The following is a 15,619-nucleotide window of genomic DNA, read 5'->3' as shown; positions in this document are numbered from 1 at the left end:
AATAATAGCAACGAATAAATTAATTTTTGCTTTCAGTTTTGATTTAAATTGATTTTGACCACCTAGACATTTTAATGATTAAAAGATCTGCAGATATACTAGATTCTCTGGAAATTTACCTCAGACATTTAAAGCAGAAGCTCAAACTTATGATTTCAGTTTTGATTTAAATTGATTTTGACCACCTAGACATTTAAATGTTTAAAAGATCTGCAGATCTACTTAATTCCCCAGACATTTAAAGCAGAAGCTTAAACTTATGTTTTCAGTTTTGATTTAAATTGATTTTGACCACCTAGACATTTAAATGTTTAAAAGATCTGCAGATCTACTTAATTCCCCAGACATTTAAAGCAGAAGCTTAAATTTATGATTTCAGTTTTGATTTATATTGATTTTTACCAGACATTTAAATGTTTAAAAGACCTGCAGATCTACTTAATTCTCCAGACATTTAAAGCAGAAGCTTAAATTTATGATTTCAGTTTTGATTTATATTGATTTTTACCAGACATTTAAATGTTTAAAAGATCTGCAGATCTACTTAATTCCCCAGACATTTAAAGCAGAAGCTTAAATTTATGATTTCAGTTTTGATTTATATTGATTTTGACCAGACATTTAAATGTTTAAAAGATCTGCAGATCTACTTAATTCCCCAGAAATTTAAGCTTCTGCTTTAAATGTATGTTTTCAGTTTTGATTTAAATTGATTTTGACCACCAAGACATTTAAATGATTAAAAGATCAGCAGATCTATTTAATTCCCCAGACATTTAAAGCAGAAGCTCAAATTTTTGCTTTCAGTTTTGATTTAAATTGATTTTGACCTCCGCGATATTTAAACGATATTCATAAAGACAAACAGACATTTAAAAAGACATACAGACCTGCCAATTACAAAGGGGACTTTCCCCAAATATTCGAGGTAGTAACTAAGCTTATGCTTCCAAGTTTCGATTTAAAATGATTTTGAGAACTGTGATATTTTATTAATTCAAAGACATACAGACCTGCCGATTTCACTGAATATTTTCCCCAAAACATTTTAAGTTGTAGTGAAATCTGGTCTTCCAGTTCTGGTTTTAATTGACTTCGATCACCAGAACAACATTTAAATAACTAAAAGATATACTAACCTGCCACTTCTCTTTAGTTTTTTTCCCCCAACAACAATGGAAAGTTTGTCTTATAGTTTTAAAATGATCGTGTATTAACACCCTGTCGGCAGTAGATTATTAATATACACCAATATTGACAATCAACAAAAACCCACAAATGATAATAGCACAAAAATTTATGAATAGAAAAAATTATCTAAAGAAAATTTTTAAAATTCGTACAATTTGGTGAATTTAGAATAAAATACATCTGACAATTTTTATTACGTAAGCAACAGATCTCTAAAAAAATTGTTTTTTTTACTTCAAAATAACGCAATTCGGACAATTTTGTACATCTCTAATTAAAAACATCCGAGACTCTTACGTATTCAATGCAAAAAATTTATCATATTTATTTGATCTTAAAATATTCCTAGATGTAAAATAATCATCTCAATCTTTGTGAATTCACAATTAAAAAACACCCACGAATCTTTTACATGTGCAACGAGAGACGGTTTCTTATAAAGAAAATTATTACAATAAGTATTACAATTCATACAATTTCGTGCATCGGGAATTAAAAACATTCGAGAGTTTATAACGCAGGGGTTTCCAACTTATATAAGGCCGGGGGCCGCAATTAAAAACACCAGTCAAATGGCAGGCAGCAACTTTATCAAAATTTTATATAGGACTCTTCAAAGTTTGAAGGAACATTAAATATTACTGTCGGATTTTTATCAAGTTGTACGAAACATAATTATTGAATTACAAATAATAATAAATATTTTCTTGAATCAATATTTTCTTGGATGCAAAACCTGAGAAATTTTTTTTTGTACCGTTGGTATGCTAAATTCCACAGAAACTAAGAAATTAGGTTTTTTTTTAACGAAGGAAAGCACTTTAAACCCATATAGATTTTTGACGAAAATTGTCTGCAAAAAATGACAGCTAATATATTTTAGTTCGCGGGCCACAAAAAAAGGCTTCGTGGGCCGGATGCGCCCCGCCAGTTGGTAACCACTGTTATAATGTATGCAACGAAAGACGATTTCTTAAAATATTTTTTTAATATTAAATAAAATTTTGCAATTCACACAATTTTGTTTACGTAGAATTAAAAACATCCGAGACAGTTTTACGTAATTAACGAAAGAATGTTTTTTAAATATTTTTTTAAAAAATATTCCGAGTTATTATAAAATGATTCATACAGTTTTGTAAATTCAAAATTATGAAACATCCAAAATTCCTTTACGCATGCAACCGAAATCGTTTACTTAAAATATTCTTCGAGATTATAAAGTAATAAAATTTCGTGGATTTAGAATTAAAAGCATGCGAAGATATTGCGCTTAATGCAAGGAAAGTCGGTATCTTTAAAAGATAGATTCACATTTCTCAGACACAAAGCAGCTTTATCTGTCGAAAGAAGATCGTGTTGTTTTCTAAGTAAAAAAAAAAAAAAATAACTGAGAAAACTAGATTAATGATTCAAGAAACATTAAGTAGCATACATAATCGTATACTGTTCAAGTAAACCGACGAAAGGTTCGATTACGATTATATGTCAATGTTGAAGGAATCATAAATGAAAGACTAATACGAAAAAATAAAATAAGTATCAAAATAAAATATGTATCAAAATATGTAGTATTTCTCACACCGTTTAATTTCTCTCGATTAATGAAAATATTTTTATTCATTCATCCAGTGATTGAAAATTTCTAAACACAAAAGAGCTACAGATCTGAAAATGGGTTGTTAATTTTCGAAAAAGGAAAAAAAAATAATACTAGTATTAAAAAACATTTCTTTTTTTTTAATAGAGTTACTACCACTATTCAATTAATTATAATTATATAAGTATTATGTAAACAATTTTATATAACGGTTATAACTGTTAACCCATGCCTCGCCAGCATGGAACTCGCGCTACATTTTCTACTAACGTAATTTTTTTTTTTTTTTTTGAGAAAGGTGGTAGATAATTCGCACTTAGGAAAAGTTGAAAATTTCTTGACTATCACTTTAGTTTTAAAAAAATATTGCAAGTGAACAATTTCAGACAAAAATATTTATATTAATAACCCTGTTGTACCCCCCACAACTCTGATTAAAAAGGACCCTTTACAAACCATTTTATTGTTAAAAGGAATCTTTCAGGAAATATTTTATTGTAAAAATTTATCCTTCACAAACTATTTGATTATGAAAAGGAATATTTCACGAAATACTTTATTGTGAAAACGAATCCTTTACAAACTATTTTATTAAAAAAGGGCACCTTTCGCGAAACATTATAATGCGAAAACGGACTCTTCATGAATTAATTTATTATAAAAAAAGGAGCATTTCATGAAATATTTGATTGTAAAAAGAAATTTTCAAGAAATTATTAAATGCGTAAACGTAGCCTTTTTAAACTATTTTACTGTAAAAAAAAACCTTTCGCGCAATATTTTGGTGCAAAAGTGTACTATTTACAAACTATTTTATTGTAAAAAGGAAACTTTTCACGAAATTATTTGAAAGACGGACCCTCCACAAACTATATTATTGTAAAAAGGTATATTTCACGAAATACTTTATAAAACGGATTGCTTTACAAACTAATTTACTGTAAAAAAAATTTTTCACGAAATATTTTATTGCGAAAACAAACCTTTCACAAACTATTTTATTGTAAAAAAGAAACTTTTCGCGAAATTGTTTGCAAAAACGGACCCTTCACAAACTATATTATTGTAAAAAGGAGCTTTTCCCGAAATATTTTATAACAAAACCGGATCTTTCACAAACTATTTTATTGTAATAAGAAATTTTTCACAAAATACTTTATTGTGAAAACGAATACTGGAAAAATTGTTTTTTTCGCGAAATATTTTATTGCGAAAACTGACTCTTCACGAACTACGAGTATTTTATATTCAAAAGGGACCTTTCGCGAAATATTTTATTGAAAAAATGTATCCTTTATAAACTATTTAATTGTAAAAAGGAAATTTTGCACGAAATATTTTATTGTGAAAAGGAAATTTTTCACGAAATATTTTATTGCGAAAACGGACATTTCAAACTATTTTATTGTAGAAAGGAATATTTCACGAAATACTTTATTGTTAAAACGGAGGCTTCATAATCTATTTTACCTTAAAAAAAGAATTTTTTCCGAAATATTTTATTGCGAAAATGAATCTTTCACAAATTCTTACATTTTGTTTATATTTTTATTTAGTACCAAAGTACAATGCCCAATATACCAAGAAATAACATGGATACTTTTCAAGGGAGTAAATTTTTTTTATTACTTACTCTCTAATAGAATAACATTATTAATTTTAAAGTGGTTACAGATTCTTTAATTGTTAGCAACAAGGCATTGTTTACATTTCTACTATAATTCTCTTCAGAGATGCCAACTTGCACAGTTTTTAAAAAAAAATATTTTTCAGTGGAAGCTAAATTTAAGCTATTTTTATTTTAGTATTTTTCACATATATATAATTTACGTAATTTTTTCACCATTGCATATCAAAAATACATAATATCATATGAAATGCAACTTTATAACAGTTATGCCCATTCTTTAAAAGTGGCACCACGACATAACTATCCATAATTTACAATTAAATAACATATTTTACTATTTAATTCGCTACCAATTTATTTTATTTTATAACCATCATTGAACAGTCGACCCAATGTTGGGTTTACGACTACTAATGTTAAACTCCGTATCCTTGGGAGTTTGAACCTAATCCAGAAGACAAGGGAATTTCTGGATCAAGTATTGGGAGAAATTTTGCCTTCGTTGAAGACTTTTTGATGGAACCACACGCATCTACGTTACATGGTGAGGAAAACCACGAAAATCTCCCATGGTTAGCTCGACAAGGAGAGTTTAACCTATGGAAAGGGGATTTTAACCCAATATCCGTCAACCACTGAGGATATTTTACGTCACCACTGTGGTCGGTGCGAAATTCGTATCGACCAGCCATCACTGGAATTCGAACCCGGTTCACCTCATTGGAAGGCCAACGCTCTATCCCTTGAGTCATCACGACTCCTATTACTCTATAACAGATATTTTGATTAAATAATAAAATGAAATTGGTCCGATTATACATAGCACGAAGATTTGATCTATGTGGTAACTTAAAAATGCCGATTTTGAAAAATTTTCTTCACTCGTTTTAATTGTATTCAGTTGAAGACGAATGAATATAAATAATGTAAAAATTCTATTTCAATAGGGATTTTTTAGGAAACTTACTAAATTTTAGGAAATATTCTAAAATGTACAAAAACCAAGAGAATTTTTATTAAAACAGTAGACCAGAATAAACATGCAAAATCCAGTAGTCTAACTGGTAAATCCAGTAGAGTTGGCAGCTATGTATATACGAAAGTTTTCATTAAATGAAGTTTAATATGACAAAAATGAAGATGCAAAAAAATATAAAAACTGTTTTAATAAAAAAAACTTAATAAATTTTTTCAATGGCTTTCTCTAGTTAAAGTATGTAAGGAATGAACATTTGTCCCGTGGGACAATTCAAAACTGAGTAAAATATTTCAACGTGTTCTCACGAAAACAGCGGAAGTTGTAATAGTGCATTTTGATCTGGGCCCTCTCCTGAGCAAAAGAGGGAAGAACCACCAAAAGAATATAATGCCAACGGATGAGAATGAAAAAGTATAGGACCCAAAAAGTGGTTGCTTTGGTAGGTCGCATTCCACAAATCAGGAGGGGGTGAAAACGGGGGGAGGGGTAGATAAGAACTTTTCGTGAGTACCACTACGATTCTTGGAATCTATTGATGATGTTATTTATAAGGGACTGAGTACAAAGCAAAAAGAAAATCTTTTAGAAAAGCTAAATTTAGTGTTAATTTAGTTGCTGTTTGTATAGAACAAAAACAGTCGCCACTGGCCAGAGGGCGATTAAACAATTGTGGGCCAGTCGCCATTTTCATTTTATTATTATTTGTTTTAATTTGTAAGGAAATATTACGCTTATTTTATAATATTCTTAAAATTACTTTATTGACTTTCGTTTCTTAGCATTTTTCTACAATTTAGAACGTATACCATATTTTATTTTTAAAAAAATGCTTTATCTTGTAAAAATCAAATTTTTTTTAAATCGTTTTAAATTTATTTTTTTTTAAAAAAATTTCAAAATTTTCATATTTTATTCTGTTAAATTTCCTCATTCATTTTTGCTTAAATATATGTGAAAGATAAACGGGTAAAGGAAGTACTGAAAAATAAAAAAACCAAAAAACAATTTTTTACGACACTTTTTTTAAAACTAGATTTAAATTTAAAAAGAAAAAAAGAAATGTCGAAATAAGGTGTAAGAAAGTTTATTCCTTACAGCTTTTGTTTGTTCTATACCATCCAAAATGTGTACAAAAAGAACTCTCAAAATCGTTGCAACTTTTTAAAAAAATTCGAAATTTTTAAAAATTTGCTGTTTTTAAACTTTCGTACAATTTAAAATATACTTCAAAATTAATTTTTTTTCATTGACATTAAACAAAAAAAAAAAACAAAAAAAAAATCCTGACTTAATTTTGTTGATAATTTTAAAAATTTCAAAAATTTATTTTTTCAAATTTATTTTTATCATTCCTTTGAGAAAAAAAAATTAAATATGAACTATGTAAGAGCAAGAGAAAGTCGGAAAATATTAAGTACATTCAATATCAATTCTGAAACAATAGTTGTGAGCATTGCAAAATCAAACAAAAACAATAAACAAAAACTTAGTTCATTGCGATGCTCATATTAACGTATGTAGCTTAAACTAATTTGACAGAAAGAATATGCTTTTTTATGCTAAACTCAGAATTGTAAAAAGATCAGATGCAAAAGTATCGGTTCCCACACATTTTTTTAGTTTACCGCTCACTTAGCAAATAAAATTTTCAACGCCTCCTACATAAAAGTTCTTCAACGAAAGTTAATTAAACAATTAAAAAAAAAAACTCTTTAAATTCGTTACCTATTCTCATATAGTAAACTTTTTCCTTATTCGCGATCGCAACGAACTATAGGGGGCGTTGTTGTATGAGACGCTTACCTGCGATTTCCATATGAACCGTCATTCAGTTACTCTGGAGACGTCGTTAATGTAGCGTGTAGCATTGCAACGTTCCTTCTTTAATGTGGCTTATTAAATTTAAAAAAGAAAAATGCTTGATCTTCTTTCTTGTACAACCGAAAACAAAATGGTATCTCTTTTTATTAGAGAAGGAATATCCAAAACATATCGGAAAAATATTTGTACACTAACAGAAAAAAATATGTATATTCTTATAAGAGTTAAAACCTAATGCCCGAGAAATAGTATTGCTAAATTTAATGATATAACATGAAAGGCCCATTTAAACTTTACATTCTATAGTTTTAAGAATCATATTAGTTCAAAAATTAAAATGAACAAAAAGTATACATAAGCCTCATAATTTTATGAAATTTAATTTTGTAAACAACGTTTTTTGACAACAATTTTTATCAAAAAATTTCAAGTTTCAATAAAAATCATTATTTAGAAACTAAAAAACGTAAAATAAAGAATGCTGACGAAACAAAAACAAAAAACAATTCTTTTTTGTCGCCATTTTTAGTGCTACGAATATTCGTCTTTAGGATTTGCCAAAAACAAAACAAGATGCAATTTTATTTTTTCAGGAGGGAAATATTTTACCGAAAAAACGAAAATGTACCAATTCCCACAACATAAAACTTTATCTTGGCAAACGTACGTTTTGGAAATGTTATTTCATTTGGAATCTTATTCATCAGAGTTCATATGGCGATATGATTGTTTTGAATCTATGCTAAACTCTATATCGGCTCATTTTCCACCGAAATCCAATTAACTATTTTGATTTTAAATAAAGTGTTTTACTTTATGAACTGTCGCAAAAATTTTAAGTGTAGATTGGCGGCACTTAAAAACCGCCAAATCTGTAGCGGCGGTGGCGTTAATACGTCGTAAGTACCGAATTTTTATTCCATACTTTTCTGAATCATATTATTTCAAACATTGGAATATACAAGAAGTATACATAAACACATAATGTTATACCATTTAATTTTTCAAAAGTATTTTGACAACAATTTTTATCAAAAAATTATAAACTAAAAAACGGAAAATAAAGAATTCTTAGGATAAAAAAAACGATTTTAAGAATTATTAACATTGAAATAAAAACTTTCATATTGTTTCTTTTTTTATTATTCTTATAGTTCTTAATCAGACGTAAAAAACCATTCTGTAGAGAACCATCAAATGAAAAAAAAAATATTTACAAGCAAATTTTTTATTGTAAAAATCATTGCACTTACCTGATTTATGATTCCCGGAGAATTCCAAAATGAACCTTGTGAATGAATTCCTTGTTTGAAAACTTTATTCTCAAATAATAGATACATAGTTTATACCTTCATTACTTTTAGATAACATACTACACAGCAAAATTTTATAATTGATATGAATTTGAATATGTAGCTAAAAACAGAATAGCTGAATTCTAGTTGAACTTATTCTTTCAAAATTAAAAAAAACTTACCAAGAAAACGATTTAAATTAATTAAGAATCAGCACAAATGGCACTATTTCAAGTAACTTGGATAATTTTTTATTATTGTTTTCCGAATTATATGGATACAGAAATATACACTATTCTATAACGAAGAAGAATATGCTATAACTATTACAATTCTGTATGTTCTGAATTCATATTTATTCACTGGAATGACGAAAGCAATGTTGACTTCACTTTAATTCGTAATGAATTGAAGACAGAAGAAATGCATTTTACCTTAATACACACATCTGTAACAATATCCGAAATCGGAAGTCATCAGTTGCAAGTTTGTTGATAATAGAAATTGAAAATTATTGAGGAATTTTTCTTCAAATGTTTGGCGTGTTCTGTTCCTGAAAGATTTACTAATATTCTGGAGATTTTTTTCAAGTTCTTCGGCCTTTTCCTTAGGGAAATTTTGTTTCTTATTTGCTGCTAAAAAATGGCGTCTGATTCAGTCAATGACTTTGATGGAACTAAATGAAAACGTGATAAATTAATGTCCGATATTTACAGGCTCCCGCTAGACGGCGTACTCGAGCGTTGCGATCGCGAATCGTTATTCTATTGAAAACATTTTATCTTTTATTAATCTTTTTCATTTTAATAATGCAGACGATGTATTTTATTAAAATTTTTTTAACATATTTGAGTTTAGGCTTCAATCCATTACGATTGAGTACTGATATGTGAAAATCTGGTTATAAAATCAAAAGTTATTCAGAGTTCTTCGTTTTTGTTCTTATTTTTTTTGTACAGTTGTACAGGCGCAAACGCGTCTTAAGAATAAACCAATCTCATAAAACTATCAAGTAGTAATAGATACATAAAATTCATGAAATTTTCAGTACTCAGATTTCCTCATAATATCTTCAGTATGAAAATGGTAGAGCGATGAAAGAGTAATGCAAACAATATAGATTCTTAATATTATTTTAATTTAATTAGCACATAACATATTACTATCAAGTGTTTATGTATTATATGATTTATAATAAAATCTTTTAAATTCAGATTTATTAAAAAAAAAAAAAAAAAAAAAAAAAAAAAAAAAAAAAAAACGTTAAATTATATAATCTTTTAAACCAGAAAAAAAAAGTTTCTTACAGCTTGAATAAGAAAGTTGAGAGTTATGTTTTGAGTATAGTACAGTGTGCAAAACTAAAAAACGGAAAACACTGAGCAACCTTTGATCTAATGAACGATTTATCACGTGCTGAGACTCACGTGCTATGCTAGTTATTAGTGCAGATATTATTTAAGTTACAAAATCATTCAGAAAAACGTAATTTCTCCGAACAAACATATATTTGTTTCAACGGAAATTTAACCCTCAGAATATGACAGATAGCCTTATTTTGAAAAAAAAAAAAAAAAAAAAATGAGATTTCGCTATATCCTGAGAATTTTTAAGCAAATTGAAAAATTTTGATCACAATTGTAAAATATGTTTATCCAAAAATTATTCCATGCAAAAAAACAATTTTTAATAATTAATTATTTAATTAAATAAAATTTTTAAAAAAAGAGTGAATTGCAAACTATATATTTTTTTACATTATTTAAAAAAATGCATTTTTAATACATTTGAACGCAATCGATCGAATAGTTTCTGAGTCATCAAATTTTAAATATAGGACTTAAAAAAAAAAAAAAAAATTGCGCTTCAAATTTGTCATTTAAAAATACATTCCTTAAAATGATATAAAAATTCATATACCTTACAAATCAAAAATTCCTTACAGTTCAATTCTTCATTACGCGCAATATGCTGTAGCATTTTTATTGACAACTTTGATACAAATAATATATTTTTGCATCTTAACTATTATTAATTACAGCTACACAAAAATATTGCTTCACAATTAATATTTTTTTATAAACTAATAATTATACTGTCTTCAGTAACACTATTATCCTTCAGGGAGATAAATAATATTCAGGAATAATAAATAAAACAGACCAAAAGAGTCTAACTCTATTGATATCATTAAATTAATAATAAGATAACAAAATCAAATGATAATCTCATATGAAAAACCAATTCCAAAACAATCATTTTAATAAATTCGCCATAAGAGCGATAAATATTTATTTCTAGCAACCCTTCAATGAAACAGTAACGAAATCTGTAAATGTCGTTTTTCCTTCATAACTCATATCGCACAGAGAAGCAAGTTATACAACAGGTAATGATGTCGTTTTTCAACACTATTGTAAACCGGTTTTATTAAAACATACTTTTTTGTGTTAATTGTTCAATATGATTTTTTTTTATTTGAGTGCTAATCTTGATTGATTCATGAATTCATTAAAATTTTACATGACAGAATGAAGTAGGCGAAGTAATAATATTTGATTTAATTACTGAAAATATTTATTTTTATCTAATCATTAACACTTCGAGTATTCTTGCGGAAAATATCGGGTGTATACAAATTATATGAAAATAATTTAATTATTGTTAATCATTTTAAGAAAGTCGCCATAACAGCAATAAACATTTATTTCTAGTAACCCATTTATGGAAAGCTAACAAACTCTGTAAATGTCGTTTTTCCTCTTTAAAATGTATTGTGCAGGGAAGCATGTTATACAACAGATAATGCTTCGTTTTTTAATATGAATTTCAACATGTTACTTTTTTTGTTCGATGTAACACATTTTGATTGATTGGCGATTCGACATATAATTATTTATTTAAAAAAAAAAAAAAAAAAAAAGAAAGAAAAAGGAAAGAAAAATTAAATTTAATTTAAAAAAAATAGAAATAAGAAAAAAAAATTTTTGTTGAAAAAACTAACATTATTCACAAAGAAAAAATTCGCATCATTTAAATTTCGTGAAAATGTTAAATTTTAAAATATTTCTGGTTTGTAAAAGCTAAAAAAAATGTTTGAATAAGTAAATGTAATCTAATGTTATGTAAGAAAATGAAGAGTTACTTATTAAAATTGGAAGGGTAAATGTTTTAAAAATGTAAGCTTATAAATATGCTAATTTACTTTTATGTTAACTTATGCTGTATGATTTACGAAAACAAAGCAAGATTCATATTTATTGCAATTATTTTTATTTTTCTTACATCACACATGATTTCGATATTATTTGAAGTTAATGTACTAAGTAATTGAGGCAAATGTTATCATATAACGAATTTATTTAGGTCCATTTATTCTTCTTAGAAAAAAAAACTTTGAATAACGGAATCAAATGCTATGTTTATTTTCTAAAAATAGCAATGTCCATTTTTTAAATACTAAAATTGTGCTGTGTCCATTTTCCTAAACACGTATTTGTAAACTGTGTCCATTTTCTTCTATGAACAATTCCAATTTCTCAAACACACATTGTGAGTTGTGTCCATTTTTTAAACACACATTTTAAGCAGTGTCCATTTTCTTAAGGTTTTTGACTGACGAGTTCAACACAATCTTTGAAAACAGCTTTAATTAAAATTGTTAATTAACTATTAATAAACAAAATTAATTTTTTTAAGAGGTCCTAAAATTATGAATCCAAAGTAAATTTTAAGAATTTAAAATTTTTTTTTTAAAAAAAAGGGCAAATTTGAGCATAAAAACTAAAATTGATGTTCTATCAGCTCAAAAAGGAATTAATTGTAATGCATAAATAATGAAGGAACTGGGCCCATGTCCAAGAGTTGTGGGTTCGATGTCAGCCGGCCGTAGTAAATGATTACTGATGCACGTTAAATCTGTCGAGACACAAAGTCCTCCATGTTTCCATAACAAATCAATACCTCTGGGGGTAGGGGAGAGTGGGGTCAATTGTAACAGGGTACGATTGTAACAGAGCAAAAATTTCGAGTGTCGAGTTCGAGATTTGGTTCCTAGGTGGCGCACAAGGTGTATTTAATAAATCAACATGTACACCCCTGATGGCAATCATTTTTATGTACTTTTGAAAGAGTTAGATCACAAAAGATATTTTCACGCCACGCAAGTACTTTTTTTGGTATTAGAATATTATATTATAACAAAGTAATTTTGTTTAAACAAATAAAAATTATTAACCGAATATATAAGTGGACACCTTAATTAACATTTCAAAAAAAAAGATTAGTTTTGTTAATTAACTAGCATTGTTTTTAACAAATGGAGCTGAAATGGCGTCTTGGAGACGATTGTAACAATAAGTAAAGGGACGATTGTAACAGCTGAAAATAAATAATCTTATGTTTACAAACCATTACTTAACTCTTTACGAACCACCAATAGTTTCCTATATCATTTATATTATGTTGCATGTGCATCATTTTATTTGTCACCTTTCACAGCATAAATTAAAATTTTTAACCCCGTAAAGTTAAAAGTTTAACCCTTTAGGTCTCTGCTCATTATTATTTTCACTCCTAAAATATCACTACTATTTTGATAAAAAAAAATATATCACAACTATGATAATATGTATAATTAACTATGTTTTAGTTGAATGTAACTGTTACAATTGACCCCCGTAAGTGGGGACAATTGTTACAAGTGCACGATTGTCAAAAATTGTTAATAACTAATATAATAACATTTAAAATAAGGTTTTTATTATTTTCTTCTAGTAGAGGATAGTCTACTTTACTCGTCTGTCAATTAATACTAATAATATATTGGATTTTTTGTTAGTTAAAAATAGTTAAATGAAAAATGTTACAATTGACCACACTCTCCTCAATGAATTGATAATTCTGTTTCGTCTGTTAACATGTTGAAAAACCACTTCAACTTTGATTCCTAAGTACGGAGAAGAAAAATTTAAAGAGATTCAGAAAGCTAATGAACATAAGTTCAAATACTAACAATAAAAAGAAAACATAATTTTCGTCGAAATAGCTTATTTTCACCCAGTCAAATACCTTAACCCTTTCACGTAGATTGGACACCGGTGTCCCTTTCATATATTTTTTTTTTCTGAAGCTCTAATTTCAAGTAAAAACATTCTATAAAAAAACATCAAAATAGTTACTAAAAAATTATCTACTAGACTATCTACTGACTATATTTGTACTTAAATATAAAATCCAAAAAATTAAGTTTGATTTTTTTTCCATTCATATTAAAAAATGTACCAATAATTGATTTTGCAAATTAAAGAAATTTCAATAATGAGTAACTGTTTCTCTACGATTTCAACAACCGCAAATAAGTGCAAATTTGAATTATTAAAATGCTACATATAAAATTTTTTCCTTATTTGACATAATTTAATACAAGATAATGGAAAAGATAGAAAAATATATTTAATATAAGTTCTGTGTCAAAGGGTTAGGACACGCAATGCGAGCTTAAGTATAAAAAAATATTTTTTTTTAACGCCGAGATTCAAATTTATTTCTTAAGGGGAATAGACAATAAAAACGAACACAGAATAGATATTAAAGATATTATACATAAATTTAAAATAATTTTCTGGTAAATTTATATTATTTTAAGTGAAATATTTAAAATAACAACAACTTATACTTAGGAACTTTATTGTTGATAAGAATTTTTTTTATTTGATTAGGATTTAAGGCTATAAAACAGTAGCGCAGAAGATAAATAAAAATTAGACTTTTAAAATTAATTATTAATTTCAAAAAATAATTTCTATGTCAATAATTAATTTTAATTAAATTCAATATTAATTATTAACTTTAACAAAAGTTTATAAAACTAATTAGTGTAAAAAAAAATTAACATTAAGTATTAATTTTAATAAAAATTAATAAAGTTTATTATTAATTTTAATAAAATTATTTCTTTTCAAATTATTTTTTAAGCAAAATATTTAAATAAATTTTAAAGAAAATCTTTTATCTGATTTGGATTTTAGTGTATAAAATAGTAGCGCATAAAGCAAATTAAATAGATTTCTAAAATTAATTAATTTTTAAAAAAAATTATTAAATTTCATAAAAATAATTAATTTTAATAAAATTTAATAAAACTAATTATTAACTTTAACATAAATTAATAAAACTAATCATTAATTTAAATATAAATTAATATTAAGTATCAATTTTAATAAAAATTAATAAAATTCATAATTAATTTTAATAAAAATTAATAAAATTCATTATTAATTTTAATAAAAATTAATAAAATTTATTATTAATTTTAATAAAAATTAATAAAATTAATTATTAATTTTAATAAAATTATTTCTTTTCAAATTAATTTTCAAGCAGAAAATATAAATAAATTTTTAATTTTGTGTAACCCTCGTATTGTTTGTGATATAAATCTCCACAAAACAAAACTAAATCAGTTTTAACTACCTGGATAATGTCTTGTCCGAATGAGTTAATGCTATAAAACAGGTCGAAAAGAATCTAATTGATGGCAAAGTAAAATCATAGACACGATTTAAAAAAAAAGAAAGTGTTACGAAGAGACAAGACTCCTAATTGTTTCCTCATAAATAGCTGTAATGACAGTCATAAGATCATTTAGCACCAAAATTATAGTCATTAAAGTATCGGAACTTTTCTGAGTACGAATTCATTAAAATGTTACACGTTTCTCTCTCTTCATTTGAGTCTCAATAAAAGGCAACATTCCTGGCATGCTATTTAAATATGGGAATTCCTGATTATTTAATAGTTTTTAAACTTTAGTGCCGATCGTAACTTTAACTTAATAAGATTTTATATTGAACTTCTGTAATGAATGTATCGGAGATACTTCAACCTATTGGGTGTCAATGATCCCGTTTTGGAAACATGTCTTTTTTTCTAAATAAAAAAAAGAGTGGTAAATCAAATTATGTATTATTTTTTTTCCGACAAGTCATTCGTTTCTATAATGGTATATTAAGAATAAAAAATATATTTAAGATTTAAAATTATTTGTGTAGTTTTTTTATTTCAAAGGGAAAAATTTTTAAAACCCTTATGCTTTATTAGTT

General features: G+C 26.4%; 1 protein-coding gene across 5 annotated transcripts in view; it reads right to left on the bottom strand.

Annotated features, from left to right (window-relative positions):
- Positions 1-15,619, bottom strand: part of LOC107439895 (cyclin-dependent kinase 4) — a 211,202-nt gene that overhangs the window by 152,609 nt on the left and 42,974 nt on the right. The window lies entirely within an intron of this gene.

This window comes from Parasteatoda tepidariorum, chromosome 5 (genome assembly GCF_982258835.1).
Source record: "Parasteatoda tepidariorum strain Cologne lab strain chromosome 5, Ptep-v5.0, whole genome shotgun sequence".
Taxonomy (NCBI): domain Eukaryota; kingdom Metazoa; phylum Arthropoda; class Arachnida; order Araneae; family Theridiidae; genus Parasteatoda; species Parasteatoda tepidariorum.
This window is presented reverse-complemented; position numbering and strand designations above follow the sequence as displayed.